We start from the raw sequence: 23753 nt of genomic DNA on the forward strand, positions 1-23753 counted from the left end.
TAATTCTAGGCAAATTCTTCAGAAATCAAAGTCAAAACTTAATAGAAAACTATGAATGCTCACTGGCTCCAATAGGAAGAGCATGAGGTCCGTGAGCATAAGAGAAACAGTGTTGATAAATGTGATCAATAATGACTTTAACAAGTTTTATCTCTATTAAAACCAGGGAACTACTTCCAATGGTAAGCAAGGTGGGAAGAAATATATATACACTATGTCAGAGAAGTGATAATGTGTTATGTGGCTTAGCTACATAGTCATTAGTAAAAGTTATCCTCATAAAACCATCTGGTCTGTATCTACAACATTACATTTGAATAAATATTAGAAAAATGAAAATCAGTCATTCAGGAAGAAAGCAGTTGTTTCAGAAATGACATTTAGTGTAAAATAAAGGGAGAAAATTCTGGCCAAAAGGCACCTTTCCTCCAGGTCCCTTCCAACCCAAACCTATGATTCCCAGCAGCTAATCCCCTGGACTTACAGAGGGGTGTTTCTCTGCAAGAGTCTCTGAATCCAGATTTGTGACAGCAGCAACACAGCTGGTGGCACCAGACTGTGCCACCAGTACCAGACTGGTGTTTAGGTTCAGTTTCTGGTACTTTCAACACTGGCTGCTTTTCCTTCCTCTCTGAAGAAGACAGCAATATTTGATCATATTCCTCTGTGAAATCCTGGTCTTCTTACAGAGGGGAACCAGTGTGTTCAGACAGGAGCACTATGTAAGTTTTGGGTGGATTTTGCCATTAAGAAGGTAGTTTACATCCATGGTAACAGGGTAGAAAAACTGAATTTCTAAGAGCTCCCATCTTCCAGGGACTCACACACAAACAAGCATTCCTTTCCTTTGGAGCCACCCAACTAAATATAGATTATCATACTTGAAAGGGAAGATTCTGGCTACAAACAATCTGAGGACTTAAACAGCAATGGTCTGTGGTTTTCCAATACCACCATTCATGTATACATCATCCCAAGGCTGGCAAAGAGCAGCAGCAGCCACAACTCAGCCAGGCAAACAAGGTGAAATGCTGAGTGCTCCATCCCCATTTTCTGTGTCCTGAAATCCTCAGACATTCCTATTTACCCCGGATCATCACAACTGCTTCACAGCCATTACCAGCTCTTCAGTAAATAACACGTATTCTGTCTAAATGCATAACATACAAATGCTCAAATACATAATTAATGCAGGTTTACCCTTGAGAGCTGTTGTTGGTCTCTGAGGTAAGTAATAGGTCTTTTATTGTTTAGACTTAAAGATCTCTTGAGCCTCTTTTAAGGACGTGCTTTGAGCAGCTAAGGGAAGGGAAAAAAAAGAATTCTGCACAGGAAATCTATAGGTGAGTCCATTGGCAAGGAGCCAAAGCAATTTTTGTGTCCTGCTTTGCTCTGGCAGGTCTCCATAGAAGATTGAACAACAAAACTGTCTGCAAGACAGACTGAACAATAAAACCTCTTGCAGGAGACAAGGATTTGAGTGAAGGATGGATGTGCAGGTTTGGCTGTACCTTAAAGAGGACCTGGTCCAGCTGCTGCCCTCCCATGAGCTGGCAGAGTTTGGAGAAGGGCTCACAAACATCCCCACAAGCAGGGAGAGAACTCAGAGACCACCATGAGAGGAAGGTGGATTTCAGCCAGCAGCTTACAGGTAGAAGGGCATTTCTATTTGTTTGTCAATTATTTAGGAACATTCAAGACTGTCAGTATTGTGATTTGGAGAGGTTACAACATGAATTTCCTCTGTGTCACCTGGGCAAACCATTTGTACAGAGCTCTGTGAAGCCATGGTGACCTTGTCCAGCTGGGCTGGGCAACCACATTCAGCAGGAGAGCATGAGGTGAATCCAAGCAATGCTGTGGTATGCTCAGGAATGGCTCCTGAGCACAATCCTAAAAATCCCACACCAGCTATTGTGGTATTCCATAAAAACCCCTCGTGCCATCCTATCATTCTCAACATGTCCAACATTTTCATTTCTTAGGTGCATAAAAAGTTAACACTCCCTATTTTTGGTGTGGAGCAGAGCCTGTCCAGTGCAGAGGTAACATCATGGCTGTACCCCTTCCCTCTTCACTCTCTGCTAGCGAATTTCTCCTTAACAGGGTTTAGTGACTCTAAAAAACCCTCTTCCAGCCTAAAGGAATAATTTTGTCTCAGGCTGACTTAACCAGAGCTGTGCAGGGACAAGTGTGTGTGCACCACACCAACCATGAGCTCTCAGCGTGGCCCAGGAGATCAGGCACAAATTCAAAATAATTCCAAGCCCTGCTGAAGGCTGCAGCCTGGTTTGGGAATGGTGTTTGCAAACACGGGCATGCAGGGCAGGTCCAGCTCTCACCACGGGCTTGTGCAGTAATTACCACTGGTATTAATGAATTTATGAGAGAACATCAATGGGGAATGTACCCCAAAATACTTAATTTAGAAACATAACATGAACAGCCATGCTGCTACGGGACACAATTGCAATTCAGGTCTTTCCAACACTGTAACAATTTTGAGGATGTCAATGGCTGTTTTCATATACAGACAGCCTCTGCTTCTGCATTTCCTTTTATAAATGATCAAATTAAATTTGTACTGTTACTTCATTTGGGCTCCCCTCCTTTTATGTTTAAAACACAACATTATTACAGACTTACTTTATGGGTAGAGTAACCAAGAACAATACAAGCATCATAATGAAAAAGATGTGCAGCATTTTACACTGCATAATAAATGTGTGTCCGTATCAATGTAAAACATACAAATGGCAATAATTTAACACTGAATATTTTTCTGCCTTTAATTAAAATAAACTAATAAAGATTTCAGAGATGCATTTGCTTTAATAGAATGCAGAGTTATAATTGGTGACCTATTTTAAGCAATTTAATTTCCCATGACCTGTTTTCCAAATTAACATAGTAATAGAAGAATGTTTATTGTGTTTGGGAATATAAGTTTCTCCTTCAAAGATGTCATATGCCTTTGTGATTTGATTTAAAGGTGTGTTCTTTTATTAAAATGTTCATATAAAGAGCTTGTAAATTATGTAAATGTTTCTTTTTATGGCATTTAATAAGTCTAGAATTTTAAATCAAAGCACAATCAAAGAAAATAAACAAGGACATACTGAAGATTCAGAAGATCACTTTAAAAGAAGCATATCAGCTGGGTCGTACCAAATTCATTTGAATCTCCTTTTTCTTACAGCATTCATAAGAATACTTTTCCCAACTATTTTATTGCATTCTTGTGTTTGTATATACACATAAACACACCCAGGCACAAAATTATGTATTTTACACACACGAGCTCAATCTGCAGCTGTTTGGAGATGGCTCTTTTTGGAATCTCATTAAACTCTCGTGGCATTGTGTGCCAAGGGCTGATTAGGCGTTATTTAAAAAAAAAAAAAAATTCCCTTGTGTGATTTTGAGGCACCTGAATTATTCACAAGTTGCACAGGGGGCCCATTTATTTCCTGGGCCTGATGCTTCTGCACCAGCTGAATGCAGCAAAGAGTGAGTTCAATCCATTCTTACAACAGAGATTAAGCCCAACAGTTGGGGCTGAGCTTTAAATATTAAATCCTCACCTTTAAAGAATAATGCCCAGATGACTTGCAGATGGATTTGTTGAAAATAATTTTTTTTTTAAATGAACTGATTTTAGAGAGTATTTTTAGTTTTTCATGGTCCTTCTTCAGTCTGAGGGCAAGCAGCCTGATAAAATGATAAAATGCTTCAGGACAGGGGAAGTCACAAGAGGTGAAGGTGCTGCAGAGACCTGGGAAAGCCTCTGTGCCAGCTGAAGCCCATGCCCAGGTAACCAACACCACCATCATGCAAAAATGAGTCCTGCATGTGTCACACTGCGGGGAATCCTGCTTATCATTACAGGATTATGGAGCAATGATTTTCAAGGCTTCAGAAGAACTCCAGTTCATTTGGTGCAGGAGGAATGACCCAAGATTAAGGCAAATGTACTAAAAAAACAGGAAAAAAAATATGTTGTCATGTCAAACACACTGTAGATGAGAGTGCATTCCTAGATCATAGAGAGTCGGGGAATTGTGTAATGAAATGTGTTACCTTTGTACAAAACCAGTTATAACGTTTGCTATTTTATTTATTTTGTCACGTTGAAAACTTGCAGATCGAGTTTTTTTCTGGAGGGTTCCTTTCTCATATTTAAATAGGGTTGCTCATGATTCAAATATACAATATACACACCTATAATATACCTATGTGCACATTTTGGTGCTCATATGTATGTATATATTTATATACACACACGCCACAGGTCTCTATGTGCCAAACCCAACTCAGCCACTGCCCAGGTAAAGTCTCATTCACGCCCACCTTGAAAAGGTGAGAGAGGAAAAACCTAGCACAGAACTGACCCTTTAATGTGCCAGAGATGCACCTGGCCTGCCCCAAAACCCCTCCTGCTCTTTAAACATCTCCAAATCACCTGTTAAAATTCGGGACATCAAAGGCACATGCATAACAAGAGGGAACTCTCCTCATGGTGCTCCTAAATATGCAGAGGAGCCCAGTGAGTTTAACAGGGGGTCAGTGCTTGGCTGGATCTCCAGGTGAGGAGCAGGACATCAACGCCTAGAGAGATGACAGCCTCCTCCTCCAGCTCAGCCAGGCATCATTTCAGCAGCACAGCCCCACCGCAGAGGAGATGCTCTGTAACAGCTTGTTACAGCCCCATCTGTCAGGAGTTACAGCTCACGTCTCTTACAGCATGGGATTTTATAGGTAAGAGAGAAGTGTTTGGCCTGCTTAGGCGATCTCTGCGTGGCTCTGTTCGTGATTTTGCTGCCTGACACACTGGGTTTAGTATTTTGGGGGATTGGTATTAAAAATATCAATGATTCATCCATCGTTGATAAACATGATGGGATCTTCAATAAACCTGCTTCAGCAGCAGTATCTTTATAGATGAATATATAGATAGATGGATATGTCTCCTACATGTGTTTCAAGCACGATTCCCTCAGAGAACTCCAATCTATGAGGTACTTTATGCTCAAATCCAAGATTTGTACCCTGACAATTTAAACCGTGAGCTCCATGGAAGTGCAGGGGCCGAGGGCTGATGGAATTGGGGTGCCCAGCAGGACCCCTCAGACAGCTGATGCTGTACAGGCTCCTGGAAGCATTGAGAAGAAAAGGTCAAGTCTCTCAATCTAATAAGTTTTCACGCTGTTTCTGTTACATTATTTGCTCTTTACAGCCTTGTTAAAGCACCCAAGAGCTGAAGGCTCTGCCAGGAAGACTCAGAGAGAATAAGTGAAATGCTTTAGGGTGGAGAAAGCAGGACCAAGTAAGTGCTTTACTCCAAAGACTAAGGCTAACAGAGTTCTGCTTTGCATCTGCCCGTGGAGTTGAAGCCCTCCCTGAAGGCAGATCCCTGAAGCACCCACAGCCTCAGGGTTAGATAAATCCCATAACCCCAGGAGGTGCACACAGCCCACCCAACGAGCACACAGGGACTGGAGCCATCATGGTTTATCCCTCTCTGATGAGATGCAGCGTGTCCTCCCTGCTCCAGTCACCCCAGCAACCCATGTCAGAGAGCAGGAGAAATGGGGAGAGAAAGCACTAAAATAGACAATAAAGAGAACACTTCAGAAACCTATCCAAAGGGGATCTTTGAAAAGCATTGATTTCTGGACTTCAAGAGAGGAAAAGGAAGAGAAAAATAATTCAAGGGAAAAAATAACAGCCCTCAAAACACAGGCTTCCAGCTGCCTGAATTTCCTTTTGCCTTCAGGAGCAGCAGCTCAGGTTCATTGGGGTTTAATGCTTGTGCTGCTGGATCTGACCCCCAGTGTGTGCTTCACCAGGACACTGCTCTAACACAAAATCAGCCCAAACTACCGCCACATTTTTGGCTGCTCTAACATCACTTCTAACCCTGGGGCAAACCTGGCTTCAGACAAGCATCCACTGACAGAAACAGCCCTGCGTGGGAGCAGAAAACCCAGGCCCTCCATTCCCTTTCCTCTTCATTTTTAAAGGCTCTGAAGCGAAAGCGGGAGGAGGGGAGCATGTGAAGAGCTCTGCGTGCCTCCTTGATTCGGGGGGTAACAAGGAGGAGCATTTTGCTGCTCGGAGGGTGCCCAGTCAGTGATCTGAGCAGCGTGTTACATAAGGCCGCCGAGGGGCTGACAGACAGGCGGGCTCTGCAGGGCACATCCAAGTGCCCGGGTGACGACACCAACCACGCGAACACAGCTTGAGTGTGCTCGCTGTCGCTCCAAAGGCATCCTCGTGCCAGCCTGCCTCGCTTCAATCCGTGCGAGGAGCTCATCTCGCCCTCAGCATCCCCCCCACCCAACGCTGGGGCTTTTCTGGCCTGTCTGCTGGTCCAACACCCCACAGCATCACCTTTAGGGATGCTGGTCCAACACCCCACAGCATCACCGACCTCTCAGGTTGCCTGTTCTTCCCTCAGTCTCGCCCTGTTTCCACTTCTCTGCTCCTTCTCCAGTCCAGCAGCAAAAATAATGCTGAAATAAATCAGTTTGTGTCTCATATAGGACGAAAAATATTACTTCTGTGGTTACCAGCCTGGAATATCCACATAGCTCTGCCTTGACCTTAAATGCCCTTGGTTAAAGGGATGTTCCATTATTAATCCAGCTTAGAGCTGGATTAACTTTTAAAGATACAAAAATGCCACAAGCCAAGGAAGGTGATATATTTTTGGCTGGTTGGAACTGGCAGACTGCCGGGCAGGGTTAGCAAGCATCTAGAGCTTAGGAGAGGTGCTTTTAGATACAAATCCTGATGAAAAAAACCCAGCCAAACCACCCTAAAATAAATTATATAATCAAGTGACAGCCAGCAGGTCATGCAGGACAGCTAACATCCCCCAGATATATTTGTACTCTACGAGAAATTCCCATTACAGATCAAATCTGCCCAGCCTGGAAAGCAGAATCACGTTCCCACCTGACAACAGGGATTTTGAAAGGGGAGGGATGAGAAAAGAGTAATTCCAAAGAAGAACCGAAAAACATGCTGAAGAAAAAAACATTTCAGGTCTGCTCCAAAGCCTACAAAAATGATGTCAAGGGGAGGTTTTTGTTTTCCTCCTTTTGACAGACACTGGACTGTGTCCCTCCCTGGAGGACAGTTTCCAAATGTGGCCTCTCTAATGAAGCATTGAGAATCTGCATTTGGAGGCTGAAAATTCACAGTGATTGCAGCCCCCCAGGTAGGGACTCTGCCTCATTTGCTGTTTGACTGAACCGAGCAGAGGGTGGGCATTCCTGGAAATGAGACCTGACTAGCAGGAACATGACCAGGAAGAGAGCAGAGTGATGGTTGTGGTTAGTGAAATGTGGATTTTCACATGTACCTGCACAATGACAGCTGAAATACCAACCTAAGATACCCCCTCTGATTTTAAATCAGGTACTCAGGCTTGTAAACACCCTTAGAATATTAACTTATGTATCAACAAAAAGATGGATTTTAACATAGTCCTGAAAACAAACTATGAAATACTTCTAATGAGTGCCTCTCACAGAACTCTGCACATCCATACCCATGGACTGCTGCTGGCTGCAAAAACACATCCATTGTGTTTGCTCCCCTCACTGCCTGGAGAAGGGATTTATGAGCAGATACCTGCTTTTGACGAGCGTTCCAGTGAGGAGATGAGCAGAAAGGGAGAAGGATGATGCTAAGCACATCTCTTCAGATGCCAAATAAACCTGGAACTGTTGAGCTGCTACTGTTTTGCTCATTGCAATGAAGTTCCTTGTTCAGCATAAAAAAGAGGCAATTCTGACAGGTTTATCTCTATTACCATGTATCAAACATGTATAAGCAAAAATAGTCAGATAATGAGAAAAATTACCTTTGAATAAGCATCACGTAAAAGGAAATGGTTAAGATCTGCCATGAATTATTCAAGCAGCTCCAAATATAAATTGCCACAAATAGCAAGACAAGATTTTTTTCCTTTCTGTGTGTTGCACATGTCCTGCAACAACCCAAACAGCACATTCCACTTTGGAAGCTGCATACGGACAATTGCATTGCCTCGAGGAAATCCAATGGGAGGCAATGATGCACAGGGCAGATTATGCTCTTCCTCGCCTTACAGCTTGCATATATATATATTTTAAAGCCATTTCGTGCAACTAGGAGCTCTCAGCACATTATGCCCCTGTTGAAAGCCCACTACTACACCCAGAGGGTTTCACAGAAAATACTGCAGCTGAGGGGAAGCTTGGGTCCCTCAGCTGGAAATTAGGGCCATGGAGCTGCAAGGGAATCCAGGCTCCAGCATAATTAAGAGTGATTCTTCACTAAAAAGGCCATTTTGTTACTGCAATACTGGCAGTTATTTAGATGCACATGGAAATAAAAAAAATACTGGCTGGTGGCTAACTAAACCTGTGTAAATCTGTTTGTAGCAGCAGGGCTGCAGCACGCAGGTCAAACAGCAGATTTGGCATGGGGATGGTGGCCCTTGGGCTCGCCTGCCTTTTCTAGGACAGTGGTAATCTGCACTTGTGCTTGTCTGAGGCTGCAGGAACAGAGCTCCCCTTCTCTGACTTTGGTCACTGTGCAGCACCTCTGACGCCCGATCAAATTAAACAGATCGAAGGCAGAGGCGCATCCTCAGGTGACCCGTGAGAGCCCGGATCAGCCCCTCTCTGCAACCATGGGATTCTGCATCCTCCCTCCCACTCAGCTTCCTCCTTCACCCTTCCCCTCAGCCTCTCCTTTTCTTTAAAAATTTGGGTCACCTTGCTTACACTGGCACAGATTTGCCCAATGAAAACTGCTTTTGTGCAGTCCCCCAGGGTAGGAATAAAGTGGGGATTGATGCTACAGGGAGAGAGAGACGTCTCTCCATGTACAGGAATTCAGTTCTCTCTGTCTGGGGGGAATACATAGATAAGCATTTATATTGGGGTTTTTTCAGCCTATTCCAGACAAAGTTCAGAATATTCCAAACATGCAATCTGCAGAAATGCATTGCTATTCTTAAATGCTCGGAGGAAAACAGAAGTGTTTGCTTTATGAGCTTTTTTTTTTATCCTTTTTAAATTAAAAACAAATCAAACCAAACCAAGAAAACAACAAATTTTCTTCTGCTTTGAAAGCAGCACACGTTTGTGTGTGCCCACTGCTTGAGAGCCTCTCTGGCTTGCCCAAGGAGCATGTGCCTAGCTCGAGTCCCCACGGTGAGTGGCAGAATCTGCCATATGGAGGTCACCTTGTCCAGGTCCATAAATAGCTCATTTTCCTAAGCAGGGAAGGGAAGGAGCTAGTGAGAGCAATGAAAGAGGAGGCTAGCTCCCATCCGTGGCACTGATTGGTGCCAGGGTTACAGCACGCAGAGACTTGTCATGCCAGCAGCAGCGATACCGTCAATCTGCAGGCACAGAAGTCACCTCCTTCCACGGTGGAAACATGTGCCAGCCAGTTTTTCATTTCAGCTTTCACACAGGGGTTTGGATGCCTTTCAGGAGTGGAGAACAGATACTTCAGGAAAGGTGTCCTTGGGGAGACAGCAGCAGGCCCCAGGCAAAGGGATTTGCTGCTTTAAGGATGCAGGTGGGGGGTGCCAGGTGGGTCCCACGCTGTGGGTCAGGGCATGGAGGGGATTGATAAGCAGCACTATCCAACCCCCCCACTGCTGCTGAGAGCCCTGTAAAGGCACAGACATGAAATTATTTGGGTACAGTGACAAAACCACTGTCATTCAGCCCCCCCAGCTTGTGGCAAGCACTCCTCTTCCATGCACTGACAACCAGAGTCTGAAAGATTAAGAACTGCACCTTGTGCAATGAACCTTTTTGTTTTATTCAGCTTTCAAGGTACCAGCAACTATGAAAATGCTACAGCAAAACCACCTGATAGCCAACAAGGTGCTCAGCTAGCACTAAGTAATTGATACCTTCATTTAGAAACAGACTGGAACACGTCAGCCAGAATGTCGTGTCAGAATGACTTTCACAGACCAGAAAGCACACTGAGGTGTTTTCACCTGGGGAACAGTGGGAATTAAGGAAAACATTGCAAAAATAATATTCCCAGATAAATAACAGGAAATTTAGAGGAGGGTAGAATGCAAGGAGGAGTTAAAAATGTTTTTTCTTTGATTCTAATTAAAAATTGTTTTAGAGTGCAAACACCTGAGGTCTGAACTAGCACCTCCCTCTTTTTGCTAAAAACATTTAGCTGATAAGTCATATCAGGATATGAGGTTAAGGAGAAGGCAGGAGCATCAATCTTGATGCACTCAGATTGCAAATTTTTGAGTTACACCTGGTAGTAGGGAGGTGGTAACCCAGCTGTTACCACCCCTTTGTGAGGGTGATGCCAGTGCCCTGCTCTCCATCCTGCTCAAAACGATCCCCTCCCATTTGTCAATAGAGGAAGGGAAGAGCACTTATCCCTCCACGGCATCTTTTTGCATCCCACAGGCTGCAAATCCCCGGTTTGATCTTGTTCAGTGTGGAACATCTGACATGCCTGTGATGGGGAAGCTTTAACTGCTCTTATTCCTTCTCATGATACCCATGCCTATAGGATTGGATGAAAGGGATGAACAGATGGATGGATCACGTATACACACTGCAGAGCCTTTATCCTTCGCTAGGTGTTGGTTTAAGCGATGCACAGTATTTTTAAATAGCCTCTTCTCTTTTTCCTTTCCCCTTCACAAGTTTTCCTCTAATGTTCCTCCACTCAGCAGTCTCTTCCCCCCTCTCCCATATAAACACTTTGAGCTCAAGTTTTGATATATAAAAAAACACCCAACCATGAAGCAGCCCTGAGCCAATGTTTCCTTTGTCCTTGCTCTTTAAAAGCTGTAGTTGCTGCTCAGATGAGGTAACGGGCCTCATAACACAAGAAGTATGTTTTTCAGAACTTAATGTCCTCTGCCACAGATGTCGTCTCTGCCAGAGGCTTATTAACACCTCAGAAGAGCAAAGCCCTGCCCACAAAGGGAAGGGAATCTAAAGAAGATACACAAACAAAGGAGGTGAATGTTAAAAGCAGCTAATGAGGGGGAAAAAAACCCTCCACCTTCCCATCATGGCACTTCAGAACAAGTAGCATTGCCAAGCACTAAAAACCTGGGGATTAAAGAGACAATTTAGGAAGAGTTGATGTGGGGAATGGAAATCTCCTGCAAGACGTTAAAAGAACACAGAAGATCAGCACACATATTTGGGGAAAAGAAGAACCACCTAGAAAAAATATACATGCATATATATGGACAACTTTGCCAGGACTAACAGAAAAGCTATTAAGAAATAATCAGGCACATTTATTTCCTATAAAGAAAATTCAAATCTGAAGGGAAATTGAAACAGGGGAACATGCACAGAGGTTTCATTATCAAAAAATATGTACATTCAAAGGAACTAACTGAAAAAGCAAAGTTGTTTGTTTACCAACCTTTCTCCTTAAACCAATCCTCTTAGAAATACCAAGGAGCACTCAAATAAAATATCCACATCACTGACTTGTCTCTCCTGCTCTGGAAATGCTATGTGTTGTTTTTCAAATTATTTTTATTCACCTCACTGATGCACTTGGTCCTCGTTTTTGGCTTCCAGTGCTCCAAGGCTGCTCCAGGGGCACACTCCACCTCTGCCAGGGTGTTCATAGGCATCCCATGGGGCTCCCACCACCTCATGCACTGGGATGGAGTTTCCCTTCTCTCTGTCTCTGGGGCAAAGTGGGACAGGTGTCATTATATTCCTTTGAGGAAACAGAGGCAGATCCTAAAGACCAGGATTTTCTTGCCAGAGCAAGACCCTTGCTCAGAGACTCATGTGACTGGCAGGAATGTGGCAGAGTTCTGGGGCCAGACCGGAGGGTAAGGCTCCTTGTACAAAAAATGGATGGGTAAGAAGTAATTACAGGGGCACAAAAATCAGCAGAAATAAACAATAAGTCAGGATGTTCAAAAGGGCACTATGAGTGATCTGAGCAGCAAGGACAATAAAATCAGCCCTTGAGAGTGTTGCTATTTAAAGAAATGTTTCATATGGAAATGAACAGCCCATAGAGGGATGAGCTGGGTTCGTAAGATGCATAATGCTAAAAGTGTCTGGCATTTATCCCTAGTGCAGCACACAGAGGCTGCAGGGATCATGAGACATATCACAGGGGTTAAGAAAACTCAAGGGGCTAAAAGGATTCAAAAAGCTCTTAAGCCAGGTTAGACACTCCTGCAAGAACTGGATGATAATTAAAGTTTTTCCAGTTAGTTAAGTTGCATTCACTCATTCAAGGAGAGGCAAAGTTTTAGCAGAGGTCTCACCATTCCTGCCTTTAGCACGAAAAACAAGTCAGTGTGAAAATCAACCTGAACTGCTCCATACTGTGCTGAGGCTGCAGCAGACACTGAACCACCCATTCCTTGGGAAGAGCTGAATCACTGAGATGTCCTGGTCACACAGTGGGTCTGGAAATTGATAAGGACCTTTGGAGGAGACATTTCTGTCCTGTGGTACCTTTATCTGTCACATGGAGGGGTCATAATTCCTCATTCCTTGAGGCTGTCCAATACTGCCTTGTTAACAGCTCATGTGCATGGAGAGGAGACCCATGGAGCCCCAGCTCCACCCCAGGGTCAAGCATCATGTCTTGGCCACTGGATGCACAGCAAGGAGTATTAAAATTTTTCAAATCGTCCAGCCCTTTCAGAGGATCCCTCCCCAATTTTGTCAGCAGTCCTTTCCTCTGCAGGGCTGAGCCAGACCAAAGGAAAATCAGGATCATTCAAAGGGCAGAAGGATGCAGTTTGCCTCAGATGGTGCAGGCTTGGATTGCTGTCAAAGAACTGAATCTTCTGCAGAGATTAACAAGCTCCACAGGTGCAGGGGAAGAACAGGCTCTTCGAACACAGGAGAAGAAAAACACACAGTATGGAAAAATGCCCACTGCCTGACTCGCTAGTGAAACTGTTAAACAACTGTCAGTGGGTTTTCTGGAGGGAGGCTGGGAGATGCAAAGGTGTGGAAATAGAGAAAGCAGCAGCCGCCGATGTCCCACAGGAAGGGGACGGCGGCCAGCGCTAGGAGATACAATCTGATCCTTTGTGTGTTCTGCAAGTTGCCTTGTTGGAATCAAAGACCGTAGAAAACCAGTTTGTGAAATAATGGTGGTGACAGAGCAGCACCTCCGTGTGTCAGGGCTGTTTCACAGAGTGGGGCTAATTCACCTTTTGTCTGCCTAATAGTACTGCAAAACCAGAATCCCTCCGAGCAGAGAGACTGAGTTATTTCATGCTGTAAACTCTTTGCAGGCAGCCTGACAACAGAACGGGCTCTGTAAAGCATTTCTGAGTAGCAATGAGCCTCAAATGGCACTTTCCAAAGCCTTTCTATCCCATGGAGAGCAAAAAATGTGGCAGGGAAATACCAGCTTCTCGGGGAAGGGGCGTAAATAGCTCTAAGTGGGTATGGCAGCAAAAGCAATGTGATAATATGAAGGAAGAGCTGCTGAGATTATCAGTTCCTGGCATTATATTCCCAAAACACTCCTGAAGCCTCACAGCTTCCATATGGCTCATCAGACACATACAATAACATGATCACTCAGAACATTCAGTCCTATAGAAAGGAAACAAGAAACACAGACACGTCCCTGTGCTCCTGCACACACACAGCAGTGACACCAGGGCTTGGAACAAAAGGGACAGGAGAAAATTCTGTGTTGGAGTCAGCTTCCTCCAGGCTTCCTGGTCACAAGTTCATTGTGAACATCAAACCTTTGCAGAGAGGGTTTGTGTGCTGCTTCCACATAGGGTGCAGATCCCACAGAGCCAGCAGGTGACACAATTTGGGCTCAGTGGAGGCATGTTTCAAGCCCAAGCTCCATGGGGGCATCCTGCAGGCCTCTACTGCAGACCAGGGGGTATCACCAAGCACTTCCAGAGCCACAGCTCCACAACAGCCTGACAAAAATCCTGCCTATGAGCAAACTGGAGAGCAATTCTGCTGGAGAGAGTAAAGCTGTAGTAAAGTGACTCTAGGTGGTGGTGGCTCTGTGCAAACATGGCCATTGTCACATCTTAGCGACAGAGAAGCTGTGGATGTCCCACCCCTGGAAGTGTTCAAGGCCAGGTTGGACAGGGCTGGAGCAACCTGGGGTGGTGGAAAGTGTCCCTGCCCGTGGCAGGGGGTGGAATGAGATGAGCTTTAAGATCTGTTCCCACCCAAAGCTTTCTGTGATTCTGTGATTCCATGACAGCTGAATGGGGCCTTGAAGTCCTCATCCCTTTGCACTACCAACAGAGCGAGGTTTTAAGAGCACAGAAGTTGTGATTAGTCGTGCTAGAAAAACTTGGCTGTTCCCCAGATCTTTCCTAGATGATGTCCTTGTGTGGAAAATCTGGCCCATCCCAGAGCTGCTGGAATCACCATCTTCACTGACTGTAGCATTTCATTTTCAGTATGAGGAAAGACCAGGCCTGTAGTGAGCTCCAGAAAAACTTCTCAGTCATGGCTTGTAACCATGAAAACTCTTTCCCCAGCCTACTGAGGCTTAAAAAGATGCAGTTTCAGTTTCTGTGATTCTCTTCCAAAACTGATAAGCCAGCAACAGTATTTCTTGTTTCTCAGTCATCTGTTCTTCAGTTTTCAGAAATTATTTCAGTTCTACAAACTGGCCTGCCATCTTTTTCCTTCTATGAGATTTTAGAAAAAGGATGAATCACCTTTTTTTAAATTACTTTTTTAAGTGGAGGCTCTCCTTCACAAATTTACTCACTCCTAATATCCATTGCACTGTTCCTTCTGTAGTAGCTCCTATTTTTTTGATGCTTCCTCTTTCCTCACCAAGGGGCTTGTTTATTTATTTTTTTATAAGCAAAGCCTAATTCTTGGTTTTCTTGCTCAAACTCCTCAACCAAGCTCCTTGAGGAGTAAAGTAGGCATACAGAAAGTTAATGAGAAATTCTCCCTCCATCCCTGAGGACTGAAGAGGGGATAATTTAGGTAGTGTTTGGAACCAGCTCCGACCCTTTTAAGACTATCCAGCATTGCTGTGGGAGGAGGAGGATCCAACTGTCCTACATTTTACTTGTGGATGCTACCACTGCTAACAGAGCATAGCTTTTCTTCCATGGGTTTTTTGTTGGTCTTTTTTTTTCCCCCATTTCTTTCCTTCCATAGCTTTTCTTCCATGGCTCTGCCAGGTCTGAGCAGAGCAGGTGGAGCAGGAGCTGCAGTGCTGAGCACACAGCCCGGTGCCAGAGCCCAGGCAGCTCATGACAATAAATGTTAATTTCCATCACTTCCCTCCACTGGACACCCCGAAAGCTGCTGACTGGTTATGGCACCTTCCGCTGGATACGATCACCTCATCATCTCCTAATTAGCCGGATCAGCTTTCCTCCTCATCAGGAGCACCATGGAACGCCTTCTCCCTCTTCCCAGGATGGGCTCTCCCCCCTCTCTGCTCTGCCTCGCTTCTCCCTGGGAAATGTTTTGTGATACTCTGGATCCCTTGTAAACCGTATTCTTCCATTTGGGCAGTCTTTCAACTCCATGAAAGTTACACGTTGTTTTCATTTCTTCTCAAGTACCTCAGGTCAAAGAAAGACCTGTGTCACAGTGGCTCTAAAAGCCTAATAAAGTCTTTCATCCAGAGACCTGCTTGCTGGCGCAAAGTCAGGGAAAACAAACTAAGTCATCGAGTGTTGTTCAAACTGTCAGATCCTTTTCAGCATGCTCTTCCTGCCAGCCTGTTCGTGTGTGTTTGGGGGCTGGGATGGGGAGGAAAGGAAGGGGGGGAAAAAAAATTCCTGATGGCAGAAAGCCCATGGAACAACTGGCACCTCTCCAAAGCAGCCTCCCCCCGGCCCCCAGCCCGCCTCCATGGGCACAGGCGTCTGCCAATCTGTTCTGCACACACACGCACACACACATACACACACTGAGCAACACAAGCAACAAAATGACTTTCCAACAACTTTGCTCACAAGTGCCACTCTACCCCAAGTTTGGCACCTTGAGCTTTCTCCTCACCCCCGCCCCTCCGGGCTCTGCCTCCCAACGAGCTGGACAGGTTCCAGTGTTTAAAAGCCCATTTAACCACTCCCTTTTGTTTAGAAATACTAAGCCTTGATCTGATTTTATCGACCCTGCCGTGCCAAGAGGAGGAGGATGCTGAGGGTTTCTGAGGATCCTGCAATGAGCTGAAAAGCTCCACGAGCCCTTCAAGAATGGCTTTGCCCACTTTGCAGCAGCCCTTGTGCTATTGTGGAGCCCCAGAAGGAGAGAGTGTACCATTTATGGGACCACACAGGATGGTTTCCACTCCTCCTGTTGTGCAGATTTCTCCCTTTGAAAACTTCATTATTGGCACTGAGAAGCCAAAATTCAGCTCTGCGCTTGGCTGGCACTGTCTTTTGATGGTTAAATAGCTTTCTTCACACTCTTCACCTTGTTCAGTGCTGCTATGCCCATAAAAATCAGAGCAGCAGGGGAGTGAGGCAAAGAGGCACGAACAGGACCTCTGTTCTGATTGACAATTGTAATCTTCCTGGGTATTGTTAGGAGACATCTTTCTGCACTTGATAAACCCAGCATGATTACATGAAACATATCCTTTTAAAATATATTTCTCTTTTTCATAAAGCAGATAAAGCCAACTGCATTTAGAGCTAATTTCAATCCCTTTGTAGAGTGTAGCATTTGGATGCCCTCTTAAGGATGCTGGGTTTGAAAGTTTGTCTTTTCTCATAACCCCAGAGAAGCTCTTAACATCAATGACAGAAAGGGCTGTCAGATTACGAGTCAGATACAGCCAGAGAGCTCTGGAGTAACAGGAGACCCTTCCCAAAAATACATCTCCATTTCCCACATGATTATTTCTTTGAGAAAGAACACGCATTCTGCAGAAAGGTGTAACCACACACTGACCACTGAGATCATCAGCCATGTTTTGGTTCAATTCTTCATCTCCACCATCCCACCAGTTCCGTGCTGTGGCTCATCAGGGCACTGCTAAACAGGGGGAGGAATTTAAACATCCACAGAGCTGCTATAAATTTGAATGAATACGAATAGTTTCTCATCTATTGCAATTTGCACCAATCAAGTCTGTACCTTCATGTATCCGGCAATCTGGAGGAAAGAGTCTGCCTCCTGCTAGGCAGTTACTGACACATTTTTAGCTTCCCTACGCTGGCTCTGCCCTCCTCTACTTTTCATTTCCCACCAAAGAGAAAACATAAAGGAAGTGATGATGAACAGGCAGCTGTGGTCAACAGAAGAAGTAGCATGATCGAGAGAGATCCTATCTAAAAAGTTCACACAGGAACAGCCTCACTGGCATTGAGAACAGCAGACCCTGGAACAATATCACTGAAAAACAAATTACACACAGGCACTATCCAAGTCCAAACCAGACAGATATTTTTGATATCCTGCAGCTTCAAAGGGAATAGCAGGCAGTTGAGTGCTAGTGCTGAAGATCACGTTAGCCGCACCGGATTATTCAGGTCATGCTAAACAGCAAATTCAGTGGATTAAAAGAGTTCTCATTCCTGCTGTGCACTTTTAACAGTCTGTGAGTTACACAGAGGGCTGAGGATGCTATGTACGTCGCACGTCTTGTGTAGCACTTTATAGTCAGACAAGCTCAGCAAGGGGCATCTGCCTTCCTAAAAATTGCCATTGACCCACTCCTGTTCAGGAACACTGAGAAACCAATGGGCTCACCCAGCAGCTATGTGAAAATCTCTTTGCCAAGCCATGCAGAACTCACTTTTGTGTCTGCAGTGCATCGGCGCTGTATTACCATGACAAAACCAAATTGCCACCATTGAGGACAGTCTTTGCTAACACAACAGCCCTTCTCTGGTAATAAACTCGTGCGCACAAATGACGGCACAATGAGGGGATGTGGAACCGCTAGAGGATCTCTGGGGTAGCAGCCAACAGCTTTTCAGCTTTTTTCTTGTCTGACCCAAGTCATTCTCCACGCAGGCATTAGTGTAAAGTTCAGCAGCACAAAGCTTGGCCAACATCAGGGCGGTGTCATTGTCTCATGTTAACGTACAATTCCTGCAATTGCTGTGGAGCAAAAGGCAGCATGGCCTCGGTTGTCACTGCAAAATATTTTGGGAGCTCTGCTGTGTCTAGCAATATCCTTGCTCTCATTATGGATCAGTGAAATCATGGGTGTTTCTACAGAATGTCCAAATTCTGTGTGGCACCAGCTCACTAATACTGAAACCTCCCACAGTAATTAAGGCTGTATTTCAGATGTCAATTACAAGTCTTTTGTAATCATTAAAAATGGAGATGTACTGGGACAGGAGGTCCTGGGATGGGCGGGAAGAGAAGCATCCAGGTCTGACCCAACTCCTACCACCTTCTTGCCAACCCCCAGCCCAGGACAACAGAGACAGAGCTCCCCAGGACCATTCTGTGGTGGTCATTGCTCATTTGAAAAAGCAAATCCTTCAATGGGTGAGTGAGAAATGGCAACTAAATGAAAAGGGATACTTCTGCCTGATTTTTCAAAATGCCTTCTGCTGAGGTGGAGTCTCTTATGTCTAACAGAGGTATGGGGGAGCAGCAATGGGGTTTGCCCTCTCCTCCACTGCCTATGCTGGAAAACTACTAGGAATGAAATATCATTGAGACTTTTACCTCTGTCAAAACAGGAGACATTAGCTGACAAGCTTAAAAAATATTGTGGAAACTGATAGACAGAGGCACCTACACACTGCTTCATATGGTTTTTTCTCTAAAAAAACCCTGGGTTACAAATGAAAATGGTCAGTCCCTGAGCAGGTCAAGACATGGATATATGAGCTTGTAGGTATGGGCTGATGGATTCCTTGTGGAGGCAGACAGCTCTCCTGAGATTCAATGAACAATATAAGAGAAGGATTTGGTTTAGAGTATAACACAAAGTCATGCACAAGGGTTTGGGAAGAGAATTATTCCCAAGGCTAAACTCAGTCTTCAGTTTCACAGAACAACTTTGACCTCACAGTCAGAATATTATGGACTTGCACCCAAATCTATAAGCTGAAGGAACCTTTTTCTCCACCCATATTGACCATCTTGCTGGTATTGTAAGAAAGAAGAAAGCAAAATTTTTACAGACACTCTACCCATGAAGTCCTCAACAAACAGAATTGATACAACAGCAGTGCAGCATTCACAGTAACAATTTGACAAAGGTGTCTTCATAAAAGTTTGAAGATATTCCTGAGTACTTTTTCAGCTGAGAAAAATCACCCCGAGCTCCCACAGAGGACATCTCGAGGGTAGGAGATGGCGAAGCCAAGCATTCATCACCAGCAGATCAGGGAGCAGATGGAAAAACCACAGAAAGAGGTTGCACTGAGTTTGCTGTTTCTTTAAGTCGCTGATGGATTCACACATGATGCAACTAGACACAACACAGCACTTGCATCTTCCTGCATCAGTGATTCTGGAGACATAGATCTTCCCACCCTCTTTTTCCCCCTTCCAAGGCCCAGATGTAATTTTTTTCTGCAACTGGATACAATCACTTTCTGCACACAAGCAAAGCAGCAAAACAAAACATCCCATTTTCAGTCCACAGAGCTGCCATGACAGAAATAAATGTTATTTTGTTTGTTGGGGTTTTCTTTCTGGTCACTGTTGCTTTGTTTTCCAAAAATCATTGTTCTGCAGGACTATTTAACACAACACATTCTTCCTGATTTGAGACTTAGCAGTTAGCTGAACAGTAGTTAGGTTCTCAGTGAAAAAGCCAGTCCTTCCAAGCCAACCCCCAAATTTCTCTGAAATCTCAACCTTTAGACAGCTTCCTAAATCAAGAAACTTGACATAAGCACCCGGCTTCCTCCCACTTCAGCAAGAAATGACCCAACCCAAATCTCTGCAACACTGCCATGGTTTGTAGGCAGAAGGTGGCACCTTTGGGTTTGTCCCTCTGCTTGGAGCATGCCATGGCTGAGGCAAGGTTGCTGGGCACAAAGTAACCCATTCCTTACTCCACAAACTTTGTTTGCAATTGGCATCTGAATTTCTTAAGAGGCATGGGGGTAACTGGCTGCCTGATACTCCAGGAGTTTAGGATAAAACTGAGAGCAGAGCAGCAGCCTTGCACCCACCACCACTGGGACTGTATTTTCAGAAGCAAATTGCTTGATGTTGCTGATTTGAGGAAGGAGTCCTTCTTGGAACAGAAACCTGCTTAAGTGAGGGCTTTATGGTCCTGGCTCAAGCACGTGTAAGGGAGCCTGAGCTCTCTTAGCAGGGGTGCAGCTTCAGGAATTAGCCTCTGTTTTCTCCTTCTCTCTCCCTTCTCACTTCAATTGCCTGATCTGGTGGTAATTTTCCTCTCTCTGGTGCCTCCCTACCCATCCTTTCCTTCTCTCTTCCCACCCTGTCAGCCAATGACAAAAATAGAGATGCGAAGAGACACAATTGCATAAAAGAAGGGATTTTTCCATCTTTAATCGCAGAGGGGGATTGGTTTGCGCTCTGCCTCGCCGCAAAAGCTTTGCAGGTTGGGCAGGTAAGATTTGAAGGGAGGCTGTGTGATGCATCGAGCTGAGCTGGCCCTTGACCTCCAGCTCCCTGCCTGCCCTGCCTCCAGCTTTAGTGAAGGCACCAGGCGTGAAATGGCACCAGCAGTGCTGCTCGGAGCTTTTCTGAGCAGCCTTTGAGAGGAGGGAGCAGCCGTCTCAAATCTGCTCTGTCCATGGTGTGTGCATCTTCCTCGGGCACACCTGGGGAGGAACATTGCTCTGGCCTTGCAGCACTAACACAAAAAGCATTTTTCTGTGCACACACTGGCTCTGTGGCTCAGCAGATACAATGCTGTTGTACTCCAAGATCAGTTTCCATTTAAAAAACCTCAGTTACTTATAACTTCAGAATGATGGAAAATAGAAAAACTAATCATGCTTACCTTGCTTTTTTGGCAGGTTAAGCTTGGGGGTTTCTTGTTCCTCAAGAGCACTGGACTTCTTGTACCTAAGGGAAAAAAAAAGGAAAACACTGTAAGAACAAATCAATAGAAAAAAAATTATATCAGCATACCATTTTTTTAAAGCTCTACAGCCTTTATTTTTATCTTTGCATAGTATTAGAGTTGAATTTAATTCAGATTAAATTTTGCAAAAAAATATTCTCCATAGGTATATCTTTATTTTTGTTAGACAACATCAGTTCTTTGATCTTTATTCACTTGGAGGACTACTCTTTTCTTTCCAGCGCATTGCTTTCTTGCCTTTTGCCACATTTGAAACTGAGGCTGGCCCAAAACTGCCCCAAGACATCTCAACATTTCCACCAGGGCAGTTTATCACCAAACTCAGTACATTTTTCTGCTCCTTAAGAGAATAATTAAAACAACACCAGGTTAACAAAGGATGAATTTCCAGGTACCATTAGTACAACCTACAAGATGATCCCCCATACAAACCTGGGCAATTTCATCTGTTTCAACCGGCACCATGGCAAACTACTCATTGCCTTTTTTTTTTTGCCTCCATTTTCAAGATTTCCAAGAGGAACAGTCCTGTCCTTCACCTCCATTGTCATTTGTACCAGCACAAACCACAGGAAAGTCCCAGGAGGAGATGCCAAGCCCATGGCACTACTGGCCTAAGGGACAGCTCACCATGCTCAGTGTTTGATTGTATATTCCTTATACAAAATTAATTGATCATGTCTTTTCAATAAACCACAAACAGCTCTCAAAATTAACCACGAGGAAGCAGACTCCATTCAGAGATTTGAATCAAAAAAAGATGAGCACAGAAACAAAATCATTCCCCTTATGATATTCCTTTAATAAATGCTCCTCAGTAGGGCTACAGGAAGGATTTTCTCTAGTACACTTTGGTCTGGACTTCTTAAAAACATTAGAGAAATTTCTCAAAACAATTTTTGTAGAGAAATGGATCTATCAACATTAAAAATCTCCCCTGAAAATCCACTGTCAATATTTTTTTAACCTACTTTTCTTCCTCACTCCCTCCCCAGGAGCTCTTTGTCTCACATCAGTGCTCTGCCACTCTTGGATCCTATGAGTCCTTCTGCCTCGATGCTTCTTGGGATAAAATGATCTTCCCCAGGAGCTCTGATAGGCTGCTTTAAATCAGCTCTTTCTTGATTCATGCATTTCACAATTCTCTCTCCTCTCCATTCTTGCAGCTATAATTACTGGTGAATTTAAATTTTATTTTAAAAAAGCATACAAACCAAATCAAATACAAAACAACAAAAAACAAGCCACAAAGAAACAAACAAAATACCCACTAAAAGGCATTCTGAACCTCTCTTCCTCCCAAAATATCCATCTTTTCCTGCCGGAAATGACCCCTACTGAGCTGTGCTCAGGATGGCAGCAGGGCTGCCCAAGCCAGATGGAAGCTGCTGAAGACCTTGGAGATCAAGCCACCAGCCTTCAATCTTGACATTTGGTCGTGGGTGGCAGATTTTTTTCCTTTCACACTTAAAAATGTTGCAAACCACAGTAGTTCTCTTTGATGGGGAACTGGAGGCTGATGAACCTTATCTTCTTCTGTGCAGATACAGATGTTGAGAAACAATTTCCCACCCACACTGGCCAGAACTGGTGCCTGGACCATTGCCCAGCAAAAGATCAAACATCCTGAGCCCTGCACCCTCTAGAAATGTCTAATGGGGTTTTGGTGCTGCTCAGGACAGGGGAATCAGGGGTAAATAAAGTTTGCCCCTTTCTATGCTGCCCTGGCAACAAGCCCTGACCGTCCCCACATTTTTAGCATCATTACAGAACATCTTCCTGATAGGCCAAAAAAATGATCCCCCTTTTCCAGTTATGCTCCCCCCAGGACACGATGCTGAACCAGCAGGATCTTTCCCATCACAGGTGGCAGGAGATGGGACAATGCACCTCCTTTTTTTTTTTTTCAATAAGGAGGATCCTTCTTCATCTGCTTTCATTAAACCATGTGCCTGCACTGTGAGCTCAAAATGACACTTTTGAATAATTTAAGATAACGATAATAGAAACATTAAAAAAAACCTCTCGTAAAGACCAAACCCAATTCCTCTCACAGCTTCTGAATTAGTTTTTCACTTGTAGCCATTTCTGCTCTATCTTAAGAGCTATTAAAAAAAAAAAAGTCACTATAGATATTAGGAAATTACTAATGCTTTTTTGAAAGCACCTATTGCTTAATCTTCTGCAGGACTATTTCTGAATTCCTGTGCAGCTTTCATCTTTACCCTGAGTGTTTTACAAGGCAGCTCGCACACGCACAGCCCGAGTCCAAAGAGGATGGGTTGTTTTTGCGCATTTTCCCTGCAGCTGTTTTGTTCCACTGGAGATGATGCCTCACTGGGTCAGGGCTTTTTTTATTTTTTTTTTTTTAATTTGCTTTAAGGGATGAGCTTTATTTACCAGACAACATTAACCATTTGGATTTCCCAGCTCCAAAATTCCTTGCAGGCATTTTGAATATATTAGGGTGGTTTGTTTTTTGGAATTTTTTTTCCCCTTTACTTTTAAGTTCTATTTTTAAAGCCTGAAATGCTGGGTCTGACACAGCTGGGGACTTTGCTGCTTTTCCGTTTCTTTTCTTTCAGGGAGGCAGAAACACACACTACTCCGAAAACACCAGGATCAGGACATCATAATTTTTTCCCCAGCAACATCTGGAATATTAAGAGACTGGAGTGGGATTGGAGTTGGTTGGCTGAACCAATCTCCAGCAGGAGCCTCCCCCTGCTCGCGCGAAGGGAGAAGCA

At 44.3% G+C, this 23753-nt stretch overlaps 1 long non-coding RNA gene across 1 annotated transcript in view; it reads right to left on the reverse strand.

The window, feature by feature from the left end:
* Nucleotides 1-22069, reverse strand: part of LOC110483560 (uncharacterized) — an 85825-nt gene extending 63756 nt beyond the window's left edge. Inside the window, exons 1-2 of the long non-coding RNA XR_013340890.1 lie at nucleotides 21978-22069; nucleotides 20923-20987 (exon numbers count right to left, since the gene is read on the reverse strand). This is a non-coding gene — a long non-coding RNA (uncharacterized LOC110483560). The remainder of the gene's footprint in view (nucleotides 1-20922; nucleotides 20988-21977) is intronic.
* Nucleotides 22070-23753: the final 1684 nt, after the last annotated feature.

The sequence above is a fragment of the Lonchura striata genome, chromosome 17, assembly GCF_046129695.1.
Source record: "Lonchura striata isolate bLonStr1 chromosome 17, bLonStr1.mat, whole genome shotgun sequence".
NCBI lineage: Eukaryota > Metazoa > Chordata > Aves > Passeriformes > Estrildidae > Lonchura > Lonchura striata.